This window comes from Gorilla gorilla, chromosome 17 (assembly GCF_029281585.2).
Source record: "Gorilla gorilla gorilla isolate KB3781 chromosome 17, NHGRI_mGorGor1-v2.1_pri, whole genome shotgun sequence".
Lineage (NCBI taxonomy): Eukaryota > Metazoa > Chordata > Mammalia > Primates > Hominidae > Gorilla > Gorilla gorilla.
Genome location: NC_073241.2, coordinates 110,885,002 through 110,899,120, shown reverse-complemented (window position 1 = coordinate 110,899,120; position 14,119 = coordinate 110,885,002).

Genomic DNA, 14,119 nt, shown 5'->3' with positions numbered 1-14,119 from the left:
ATCGGTATGAACATGGAAATATCTACACAGCCATCGGTATGAACATGGAAATATCTACACAGCCATCTGTATGAACATGGAAATATCTACAGCGTCATCTGTATGAACATGGAAATATCTACACAGCCATCTGTATGAACACTGAAATATCTTCACGCCATCTGTATGAACATGGAAATATCTACACCGCCATCTGTATGAACATGGAAATATCTACACCGACATCTGTATGACCATGGAAATATCTACACCGCTATCTGTATGAACATGAAATATCTACACCGCTATCTGTATGAACACGGAAATATCTACACCACTCTCTGTATTAACATGGAAATATCTACACTTATCTGTGAAACAGGGAAATATGTACAACGCTATCTCTAAAAAGATGGAAATATCTACACCACTATCTCTATAATCATGGAAATATCTACACTGCCATCTCTATAAAGATTGAAATACATAGACTGCCATCTTATGAACTTGGAAATATCTACACCGCCATGTGTATAAAGGTGGAAATATCTAAACCGCTATCTGTATGAACATGGAAATATCTACACAGCCATCTATATAAAGATGGAATTATCTACACCGCTATCTGTATGGACATGGAAATATCTACCCCACTATCTGTATAAACATGGAAATATCTACTCCGCTATCTGAATAAACATGGAAATATCTACACCGCAATCTCCATAAACATGGAAATAACTACAGTGCTATGTGTATAAACATGGAAATATCTAGACCTCCATCTTTATAAATATGGAAATATCTACACTGCCATCTCTATAAACATGGAGATACCTAAACCGCCATCTGTATGAACATGTAATTATCTACACCGCCATCTCTATAAATATGGAAACATCTAAACCGACATCTGTATAAACATGGAAATATCTACACCTCTATCTGTATAATGATGGAAATATCTACACCGCTATCTGAATAAACATGTAATATCTACATCGCCATCTTCATAAACATTGAAATATCTACACCGCAATCTCTATAAACATGGAAATATCTACAACAATATCTGTGTGAACATGGAAATATCTACACTGCAAACCGTATGAAGATGGAAATATCTACACCGCTCACTGTATGAACATGGAAATATCTACTCCGCTATCTGTATGAACATGGAAATATCTACACCGCTATCTCTATAAACATGGCAATATCTACAACGATATCTGTATAAACATGGAAATATCTACCCCGCTATCAGTATAAACATGGAAATATCGACACCGCTATCTCTATAAACATGGGAATGTCTACAGCACCCTCTGTATTAGCATGGAAATATCTACACCGCCACCTGTATAAAGATGGAAATGTCTACAGCGCTATCTGTATAAACATGGAAATATCTACACCGCTATCTGAATAAACATGGAAATATCTACAGTGCTATCTGTACAAACATGGAAATAGCTACACCGCTATCTGTATAAACATGGAAATATCTACACCGCTATCTCAATAAACATGGAAAAATCTTCACCGCTATCTGTATAAACTTGGAAATATCTACACCGCTATCTGCATAAACATGGAAATATCTACAGTGCTATCTGTATAAACATGGAAATATCTACACCGCTATCTGTACGAAGACGGTAACATCTACACCGCTATCTGTATAAACATGGAAATATCTACAACGCTACCTCTATGACTTGGAAATATCTAAACACCTCTCTGTATAAACAAGGAAATATCTACAACGCCATCTCTATAAACATGGAAATGTCTACACCGCCATCTGCATAAATATGGAAATATCTACACCGCTATCTGTAAGAACATGTTAATATGTACATCCCTATCTGTATAAACATGGAAATATCTACATCGCTATCTCTATAACATGGAAATGTCTACACCGCTATCTGTATAAAGAAGGAAATATCTACACCGCCATCTGTATAAACATGGAAATATCTACACCGCTATGTGTATGAATATGAAAGTATCTACAGCGCCATCGGTATAAAATTGCAAGTATCTCTATAAAGATGGAAATATCTACACTGCCATCTGTATGAACATGCAAATACATACACCGCCATCTGTATGAACATGGAAATATCTACACCACTATCTCTATAAACATGGAAATATCTACACCGCTATCTGTTTAAACAAGGAAATATCTACAACGCCATGTCTATAAATGTGGAAATATCTACACTGCCACCTCTATAAACAGGGAAATATCTAAACCATCATCCGTATGAGCATGGAAATATCTACACCGCTATATGTATGAACATGGAAATATCTACACGGCTATCTGTGTTAACATGCATACATCTTCACCGCTATCTGTATAAACATGGAAATATCTACACCGCTATCTGTATGAACATGGAAATATCTACACCGCTATATGTATGAACATGGAAATATCTACACCGCTATCTGTGTAAACATGCATACATCTTCACAGCTATCTATATAAACTTGGAAATATCTACACCGCTATATGTATGAACATGGAAATACCTACACCGCTATCTGTATGAACATGAAAATATCTACACGGCTATCTGTATGAACATGGAAATATCTACACCGCTGTCTGCATGAAAATGGAAACATCTACACAGCTATCTGCATATACATGGAAATATCTACAAAGCTATCTCTTTACACATGGAAATAACTACACCGCTATCTCTATAAACATGGAAATATCTACACCGCCATCTGTATGAACATATAAATATCTACACCGCCATCTGTGTTAAGATGGAGATATCTACACCGCTATCTGTATAAACATGGAAATTGCTACACCGCTATCTGTATGAACATGGAAATATCTACACCACTATCTGCATGAACATGGAAATATCTACACCACTATCTGTATGAACATGGAAATATCTACAAAGCTATCTGTTTGAACATGGAAATATCTACACCGCTATCTGCATGAAAATGGATATATCTACACAGCTATCTGCATATACATGAAAATATCTACAAAGCTATCTCTTTACACATGGAAATATCTACACCGTTATCTGTATGAACATGGAAATACCTACACCGCTATCTGTATGAACATGGAAATAGCTACACAGCCATCTGGATGAACATGGAAATATCTACACTGCTATATGTATGAACATGGAAATATCTACACCGCTATCTGTATGAACATGGAAATATCTACACGGCTATCTGTATGAACATGGAAATGTCTACACCGCTATCAGTGTAAACATGCATACATCTTCACCGCTATCTGTATGAACATGGAAATATCTACACCGCTATCGGTTTGAAGATGGAAATATCTACACGGCTATGTTCATGAAAATGGAAATATCTACACAGCTATCTGCATATACATGGAAATATCTAGAAAGCTATTTCTTTACACATGGAAATAACTACACCGCTATCTCTATAAACAAGGAAATATCTACACCGCCATCTGTGAACTTGGAAATATCTGCACCGCCCTCTGTATGAACATATAAATGTCTACACCGCCATCTGTATTAAGATGGAGATATCTACACCGCTATCTGTATAAACATGGAAATATCTACAGCGCTATCTGTATAAACATGGAAATATCTACACCGCTACCTGTATAAACATGAAAATATCAGCACCGCTATCTGTATGAACATGGAAATATCTACACCGCTATCTGTATGAACACGGAAATATCTACACCGCTATCTGTATGAACATGGAAATATCTTCAACGCCATCTGTATGAACATGGATATATCTACACAGCCTTCTGGATGAACATGGAAATATCTACACCGCTATCTGTATGAACATGGAAATATCTACACCGCTATCTGTATGAACATGGAAATATCTACACCGCCATATGTATGAACATGGAAATAGCTACACCGCTATCTGTATGAACATGGAAATAGCTACACCGCTATCTGTATGAACATGGAAATATCTACACCACCATCTGTATGAACATGGAAATATCTACACCACTATCTGTATGAACATGGAAATATCTTCACCGCCATCTGTATGAACATGGATATATCTACACAGCCATCTGGATGAACATGGAAATATCTACACCGCCATATGTATGAACATGGAAATAGCTACACTGCTATCTGTGTAAACATGCATACATCTTCACCGCTATATGTATCAACATGGAAATATCTACACCGCTATCAGTGTAAACATGCATACATCTTCACCGCTATCTGTATAAACCAGGAAATATCTACACCGCTATCTGTATGAACATGGAAATATCTACACCGCTATCTGTTTGAACATGGAAATATCTACACCGCTATCTGCATGAAAATGGAAATATCTACACAGCTATCGGCATATACATGGAAATATCTACAAAGCTATCTCTTTACTCATGGAAATATCTACACCGCTATCTCTATAAACATGGAAATATCTACACCGCCATCTGTATGAACATGGAAATATCTGCACCGCCTTCAGTATGAACATATAAATATCTGCACCGCCATCTGTATTAAGATGGAGATATCTACACCGCTATCTGTAAAAACATGGAAATATCTACACCGCTATCTGTATAAACATGGAAATATCTACAGTGCTATCTGTATAAACATGGAAATATCTACACCGCTACCTGTATAAACATGGAAATATCAGCACCGCTATCTGTACGAACATGGAAATATCTACACCGCTATCTCTATGAACATGGAAATATCTACACTGATATCTGTATGAACATGGAAATAACTTCACAGCCATCTGTATGAACATAGTTATATCTACACAGCCATCTGGATGAACATGGAAATATCAGCACCGCTGTCTGTATGAACATGGAAATATCTACACCGCTATCTGTATGAACATGGAAATATCTACACCGCTATCTGTATGAACATGGAAATATCTTCACCGCCATCTGTATGAACATGGATATTTCTACACAGCCATCTGGATGAACATGGAAATATCTAAACCGCTATCTGTATGAACATGGAAATATCTGCACCGCTATCTGTGTAAACATGCATACATCCTCACTACTATCTGTATAAACATGGAAATATCTACACTGCTATCTGTATGAACATGGAAATATCTACACCGCTATCTGTTTGAACATGGAAATATCTACACCGCTATCTGCATGAAAATGGAAATATCTACAAAGCTATCTGCATATACATGGAAATATCTATACAGCTATCTCTTTACACATGGAAATAACTACACCACTATCTCTTTAAACATGGAAATATCTACACCGCCATCTGTATGAACATGGAAATATCTGCACCGCCATCTGTATGAACATATAAATATCTAAACCGCCATCTGTATTAAGATGGAGATATCTACACCGCTATCTGTATAAACATGGAAATATCTGCACCGCTATCTGTATAAACATGGAAATATCTACACCGCTATCTGTATAAACATGGAAATATCTACACCGCTACCTGTATAAACATGGAAATATCAGCACCGCAATCTGTATGAACATGGAAATATCTACACCGCTATCTTTATGAACATGGAAATATCTACACCACTATCAGTATGAACATGGAAATAGCTACACAGCCATCTGGATGAACATGGAAATATCTACACCGCTATATGTATGAACATGGAAATAGCTACACCGCTATCTGTATGAACATGGAAATATCTACACGGCTATCTGTATGAACATGGAAATATCTACACCGCTATCTGTGTAAACATGCATACATCTTCACCGCTATCTGTATGAACATGGAAATATCTACACAGCTATCGGTTTGAACATGGAAATATCTACACCGCTATGTGCATGAAAATGGAAATATCAACACAGCTATCTGCATATACATGGAAATATCTAGAAAGCTATTTCTTTACACATGGAAATAACTACACCGCTATCTCTATAAACAAGGAAATATCTACACCGCCATCTGTGAACTTGGAAATATCTGCACCGCCCTCTGTATGAACATATAAATATCTACACCGCCATCTATATTAAGATGGAGATATCTACACCGCTATCTGTATAAACACGGAAATATCTACAGCGCTATCTGTATAAACAAGGAAATATCTACACCGCTACCTGTATACACATGGAAATATCAGCACCGCTATCTGTATGAACATGGAAATATCTACACCGCTATCTGTATGAACACGGAATTATCTACAACGCTATCTGTATGAACATGGAAATATCTACACCGCTATCTGTATGAATATGGAAATATCTACACCGCTCTCTGTGTGAACATGGAAATATCTACACTGCTATCAGTGTAAACATGCATACATCTTCACCGCTATCTGTATAAACCAGGAAATATCTACACCGCTATCTGTATGAACATGGAAATATCTACACCGCTATCTGTTTGAACATGGAAATATCTACACAGCCATCTGGATGAACATGGAAATATCTACACCGCTATCTGTATGAACATGGAAATAGCTACACCGCTATCGGTATGAACATGGAAATATCTACACCAATATCTGTATGAACATGGAAATATCTACACCGCTATCTGTATGAACATGGAAATATCTTCACCGCCATCTGTATGAACATGGATATATCTACACAGCCATCTGGATGAACATGGAAATATCTACACCGCTATCTGTATGAACATGGAAATATCTACACCTCTATCTGTATGAACATGGAAATATCTACACAGCTATCTGTATGAACATGGAAATATCTACACCGCTATCTGTATGAACATGGAAATATCTCCACCGCTATCTGTATAAACATGGAAATATGTACACCGCTACATGTATAAACATGGAAGCATCAGCACCGCTATCTGTATGAACGTGGCAATATCTACACGGCTATCTGTATGAACATGGAAATATCTACACCGCTATCTGTATGAACATGGAAATATCTTCAATGCCATCTGTATGAACATGGATATATCTACACAGCCATCTGGATGAACATGGAAATATCTACACCGCTATCTGTAAGAACATGGAAATATCTACACTGCTATTTGTATGAACATGGAAATATCTACACCGCTATCTGTATGAACATGGAAATATCTACACCGCTATCTGTATGAACATGGAAATACCTTCACCGCCATCTGTATGAACGTGGATATATCTACACAGCCATCTGGATGAACCTGGAAATATCTACACCGCTATCTGTAGGAACGAGGAAATATCTACACCGCTATCTGTGTAAACATGCATACATCTTCACCGCTATCTGCATGAAAATGGAAATATCTACACAGCTATCTGCATATACATGGAAATATCTACAAAGCTACCTCTTTACACATGGAAATATCTACACCGCTCTCTCTATAAACATGGAAATATCTACACCGCCATATGTATGAACATGGAAATATCTGCACCGCCATCAGTATGAACATATAAATATCTGCACCGCCATCTGTATTAAGATGGAGATATCTACACCGCTATCTGTATAAACATGGAAATATCTTCACCGCTTTCTGTATAAACATGGAAATATCTACAGCGCTATCTGTATAAACATGGAAATATCTTCACCGCTACCTGTATAAACATGGAAATATCAGCACCGCAATCTCTATGAACATGGAAATATCTACACCACTATCTGTATGAACATGGAAATACCTACACCACTATCTGTATGAACATGGAAATAGCTATACAGCCATCGGGATGAACATAGAAATATCTACTCCGCCATCTGTACGAACATGGAAATATGTACACCGCTATCTGTATGAACATGGAAATATCTACACCGCTACCTGTATAAACATGGAAATATCAGCACGGCTATCTGTATGAACATGGAAATATCTACACAGCCATCTGGATGAACATGGAAATATCTACACCGCTATCTGTATGAACATGGAAATAGCTACACCGCTATCTGTATGAACATGGAAATATCTACACCACTATCTGTATGATCATGGAAATATCTACACCACTATCTGTATGAACATGGAAATATATTCACCGCCATCTGTATGAACATGGATATATCTACACAGCCATCTGGATGAACATGGAAATATCTACACCGCCATATGTATGAACATGGAAATAGCTACACTGCTATCTGTATGAACATGGAAATATCTACACCGCTATCTGTATGAACATGGAAATATCTACACCGCTATCTGTATGAACATGGAAATATCTTCACCGCCATCTGTATGAACATGGATATATCTACACAGCCATCTGGATGAACATGGAAATATCTACACCGCTATCTGTATGAACATGGAAATATCTACACCGCTATCAGTGTAAACATGCATACATCTTCAACGCTATCTGTATAAACATGGAAATATCTACACCGCCATCTGTATGAACATGGAAATATCTACACCGCTATCTGTTTGAACATGGAAATATCAACAACCGCTATCTGCATGAAAATGGAAATATCTACACATCTATCTGCATATACATGGAAATATCTACAAAGCTATCTCTTTACACATGGAAATATCTACACTGCTATCTGTATGAACATGGAAATACCTACATCGCCATCTGTATGAACATGGAAATATCTGCACCGCCTTCAGTATGAACATATAAATATCTGCACCGCCATCTGTATTAAGATGGAGATATCTACACCGCTATCTGTATAAACGTGGAAATATCTACACCGCTATCTGTATAAACATGGAAATATCTACAGAGCTATCTGTATAAACATGGAAATACCTACACCGCTACCTGTATAAACATGGAAATATCAGCACGGCTATCTGTATGAACATGGAAATATCTACACCGCTATCTGTATGAACACGGAAATACCTACACCGCTATCTGTATGAACATGGAAATATCTTCACCGCCATCTGTATGAACATGGATATATCTACACAGCCATCTGGATGAACATGGAAATATCTACACCGCTATCTGTATTAACATGGAAATATCTACACCGCTATCTGAACATGGAAATATCCACACCGCCATATGTATGAACATGGAAATAGCTACACTGCTATCTGTATGAACATGGAAATATCTACACCGCTATCTGTATGAACATGGAAATATCTACACCGCTCTCTGTGTGAACATGGAACTATCTACACCGCTATCAGTGTAAACATGCATACATCTTCACCCCTATCTGTATAAACCTGGAAATATCTACACCGCTATCTGTATGAACATGGAAATATCTACACCGCTATCTGTATAAACATGGAAATATCTACACCGCTATCTGTATGAACAGGGAAATATCTACACCGCTATCTGTTTGAACACGGAAATATCTACACCGCTATCTGCATGAAAATGGAAATATCTACACAGCTATCTGCATATAGATGGAAATATCTACACAGCTATCACTTTACACATGGAAATAACTACACCGCTATCTCCATAAACATGGAAATATCTACACCGCCATCTGTATGAACATGGAAATATGTGCACTGCCATCTGTATGAACATATAAATATCTACACCGCCATCAGTATTAAGATGGAGATATCTACACCGCTATCTGTATAAACATGGAAATATCTACACCGCTATCTGTATAAGCATGGAAATATCTACACCGCTATCTGTATAAACATGAAAATATCTGCACCGCTACCTGTATAAACATGGAAATATCAGCACCGCTATCTGTATGAACATGGAAATATCTACACCGCTATCTCTATGAACATGGAAATATCTACACCGATATCTGTATGAACATGGAAATATCTTCGCCATCTGTATGAACATGGATATATCTACACAGCCATCTGGATGAACATGGAAATATCAGCACCGCTGTCTGTATGAACATGGAAATATCTACACCGCTATCTCTATGAACATGGAAATATCTTCACCGCCATCTGTATGAACATGGATATATCTACACAGCCATCTGGATGAACATGGAAATATCTACACCGTGATCTGTATGAACACGGAAATATCTACACAGCCATATGGATGAACATGGAAATATCTACACCGCTATCTGTATGAACATGGAAATAGCTACACCGCTATCTGTATGAACATGGAAATATCTACACCACTATCTGTATGAACATGGAAATATCTACACCGCTATCTGTATGAACATGGAAATATCTTCACCGCCATCTGTATGAACATGGAGATATCTACACAGCCATCTGGATGAACATGGAAATATCTACACCGCTATCTGTATGAACATGGAAACAGCTACTCCGCTATCTGTATGAACATGGAAATATCTACACCGCTATCTGTATGAACATGGAAATATCTCCACCGCTATCTGTATAAACATGGAAATATGTACACTGCTACATGTATAAACATGGAAGCATCAGCACCGTTATCTGTATGAACGTGGCAATATCTACACGGCTATCTGTATGAACATGGAAATATCTACACCGCTATCTGTATGAACATGGAAATATCTTCAATGCCATCTGTATGAACATGGATATATCTACACAGCCATCTGGATGAACATGGAAATATCTACACCGCTATCTGTATGAACATGGAAATATCTACACTGCTATCTGTATGAACATGGAAATATCTACACCGCTATCTGTATGAACATGGAAATATCTACACCGCTATCTGTATGAACATGGAAATACCTTCACCGCCATCTGTATGAACATGGATATATCTACACAGCCATCTGGATGAACCTGGAAATATCTACACCGCTATCTGTATGAACGAGGAAATATCTACACAGCTATCTGTGTAAACATGCATACATCTTCACCGCTATCTGCATGAAAATGGAAATATCTACACAGCTATCTGCATATACATGGAAATATCTACAAAGCTATCTCTTTACACATGGAAATTACAACACTGCTATCTCTATAATCATGGAAATATCTACGCCGCCATCTGTATGAACATGGAAATATCTGCACCGCCATCTGTATGAACATATAAATATCTGCACCGCCATCTGTATTAAGATGGAGATATCTACACCGCTATCTGTATAAACTTGGAAATACCTACACCGCTATCTCTGTAAACATGTAAATATCTACACCGCTATCTGTATGAACATGGAAATATCTACACCGCTATCTGTATGAACATGGAAATATCTTCACCACCATCTGTATGAACATGGATATATCTACACAGCCATCTGGATGAACATGGAAATATCTACACCGCGATCTCTATGAACATGGAAATATCTACACCGCTATCAGTGTAAACATGCATACATCTTCAACGCTATCTGTATAAACATGGAAATATCTACACCGCTATCTGTATGAACATGGAAATATCTACACCGCTATCTGTTTGAACATGGAAATATCAACAACCGCTATCTGCATGAAAATGGAAATATCTACACAGCTATCTGCATATACATGGAAATATCTACAAAGCTATCTCTTTACACATGGAAATATCTACACTGCTATCTGTATGAACATGGAAATACCTACACTGCCATCTGTATGAACATGGAAATATCTGCACCGCCTTCAGTATGAACATATAAATATCTGCACCGCCATCTGTATTAAGATGGAGATATCTACACCGCTATCTGTATAAACGTGGAAATATCTACACCGCTATCTGTATAAACATGGAAATATCTACAGAGTTATCTGTATAAACATGGAAATATCTACACCGCTACCTGTATAAACATGGAAATATCAGCACGGCTATCTGTATGAACATGGAAATATCTACACCGCTATCTGTATGAACACGGAAATACCTAAACCGCTATCTGTATGAACATGGAAATATCTTCACCGCCATCTGTATGAACATGGATATATCTACACAGCCATCTGGATGAACATGGAAATATCTACACCGCTATCTGTATGAACATGGAAATATCTACACCGCTATCTGAACATGGAAATATCCACACCACGATCTCTATGAACATGGAAATATCTACACCGCTATCTGTGTTAAAATGCATACATCTTCAACGCTGTCTGTATAAACATGGAAATATCTACACCGCTATCTGTATGAACATGGAAATATCTGCACCGCTATCTGTTTGAACATGGAAATATCTACACCGCTATCTGCATGAAAATGGAAATATCTACACAGCTATCTGCATATACATGGAAATAACTACAAAGCTATTTCTTTACACTTGGAAATATCTACACCGCAATCTCTATAAACATGGAAATACCTACACCACCATCTGTATAAACATGGAAATATCTGCACCGCCATCTGTATGAACATATAAATATCTACACCGCCATCTGTATTAAGATGGAGATAACTACACCGCTATCTGTATAAACATGGAAATATCTACACCGCTATCTGTATAAGCATGGAAATATCTACACCGCTATCTGTATAAACATGGAAATATCTGCACCGCTACCTGTATAAACATGGAAATATCAGCACCGCTATCTGTATGAACATGGAAATACCTACACCGCTATCTCTATGAACATGGAATTATCTACACCGATATCTGTATGAACATGGAAATATCTTCGCCATCTGTATGAACATGGATATATCTACACAGCCATCTGGATGAACATGGAAATATCAGCACCGCTGTCTGTATGAACATGGAAATATCTACACCTCTATCTGTATGAACATGGAAATATCTACACCGCTATGTGTATGAACATGGAAATATCTTCACCGCCATCTATATGAACATGGATATACCTACACAGCCATCTGGATGAACATGGAAATATCTACTCCGCTATCTGTATGAACATGGAAATATCTACACCGCTATCTGTGTAAACATGCATACATCTTCACCGCTATCTGTATAAACATGGAAATATCTACACCGCTATCTGTATGAACATGGATATATCTACACAGCCATCAGGATGAACATGGAAATATCTACACCGCTATCTGTATGAACATGGAAATATCTACACTGCTATCTGTATGAACATGGAAATATCTACACCGCTATCTGTATGAACATGGAAATATCTACACCGCTATCTGTATGAACATGGAAATACCTTCACCGCCATCTGTATGAACATGGATATATCTACACAGCCATCTGGATGAACCTGGAAATATCTACACCGCTATCTGTATGAACGAGGAAATATCTACACCGCTATCTGTGTAAACATGCATACATCTTCACCGCTATCTGCATGAAAATGGAAATATCTACACTGCTATCTACATATACATGGAAATATCTACAAAGCAATCTCTTTACACATGGAAATTACAACACTGCTATCTCTATAATCATGGAAATATCTACGCCTCCATCTGTATGAACATGGAAATATCTGCACCGCCATCTGTATGAACATATAAATATCTACACCGCCATCTCTATTAAGATGGAGATATCTACACTGCTATCTGTATAAACTTGGAAATACCTACACCGCTATCTCTTTAAACATGGAAATATCTACACCACTATCTGTATGAACATTGAAATATCTACACTGCTATCTGTATAAACATGGAAATATCTACACCGCGATCTCTATGAACATGGAAATATCTACACCGCTCTCTGTGTTAACATGCATACATCTTCAACGCTATCTGTATAAACATGGAAATATCTACACCGCTATCTGTATGAACATGGAAATATCTACACAGCTATCTGTTTGAACATGGAAATATCTACACAGCTATCTGCATGAAAATGGAAATATCTACACAGCTATCTGCATATACATGGAATTATCTACAAAGCTATTTCTTTACACTTGGAAATATCTACACCGCAATCTCTATAAACATGGAAATACCTACACCGCCATCTGCATAAACATGGAAATATCTGCACCGCCATCTGTATGAACATATAAATATCTACACCGCCATCTGTATTAAGATGGAGATAACTACACCGCTATCTGTATAAACATGGAAATATCTACACCGCTATCTGTATAAGCATGGAAATATCTACACCGCTATCTGTATAAACATGGGAATATCTGCACCACTACCTGTATAAACATGGAAATATCAGCACCGCTATCTGTATGAACATGGAAATATCTACACCGCTATCTCTATGAAC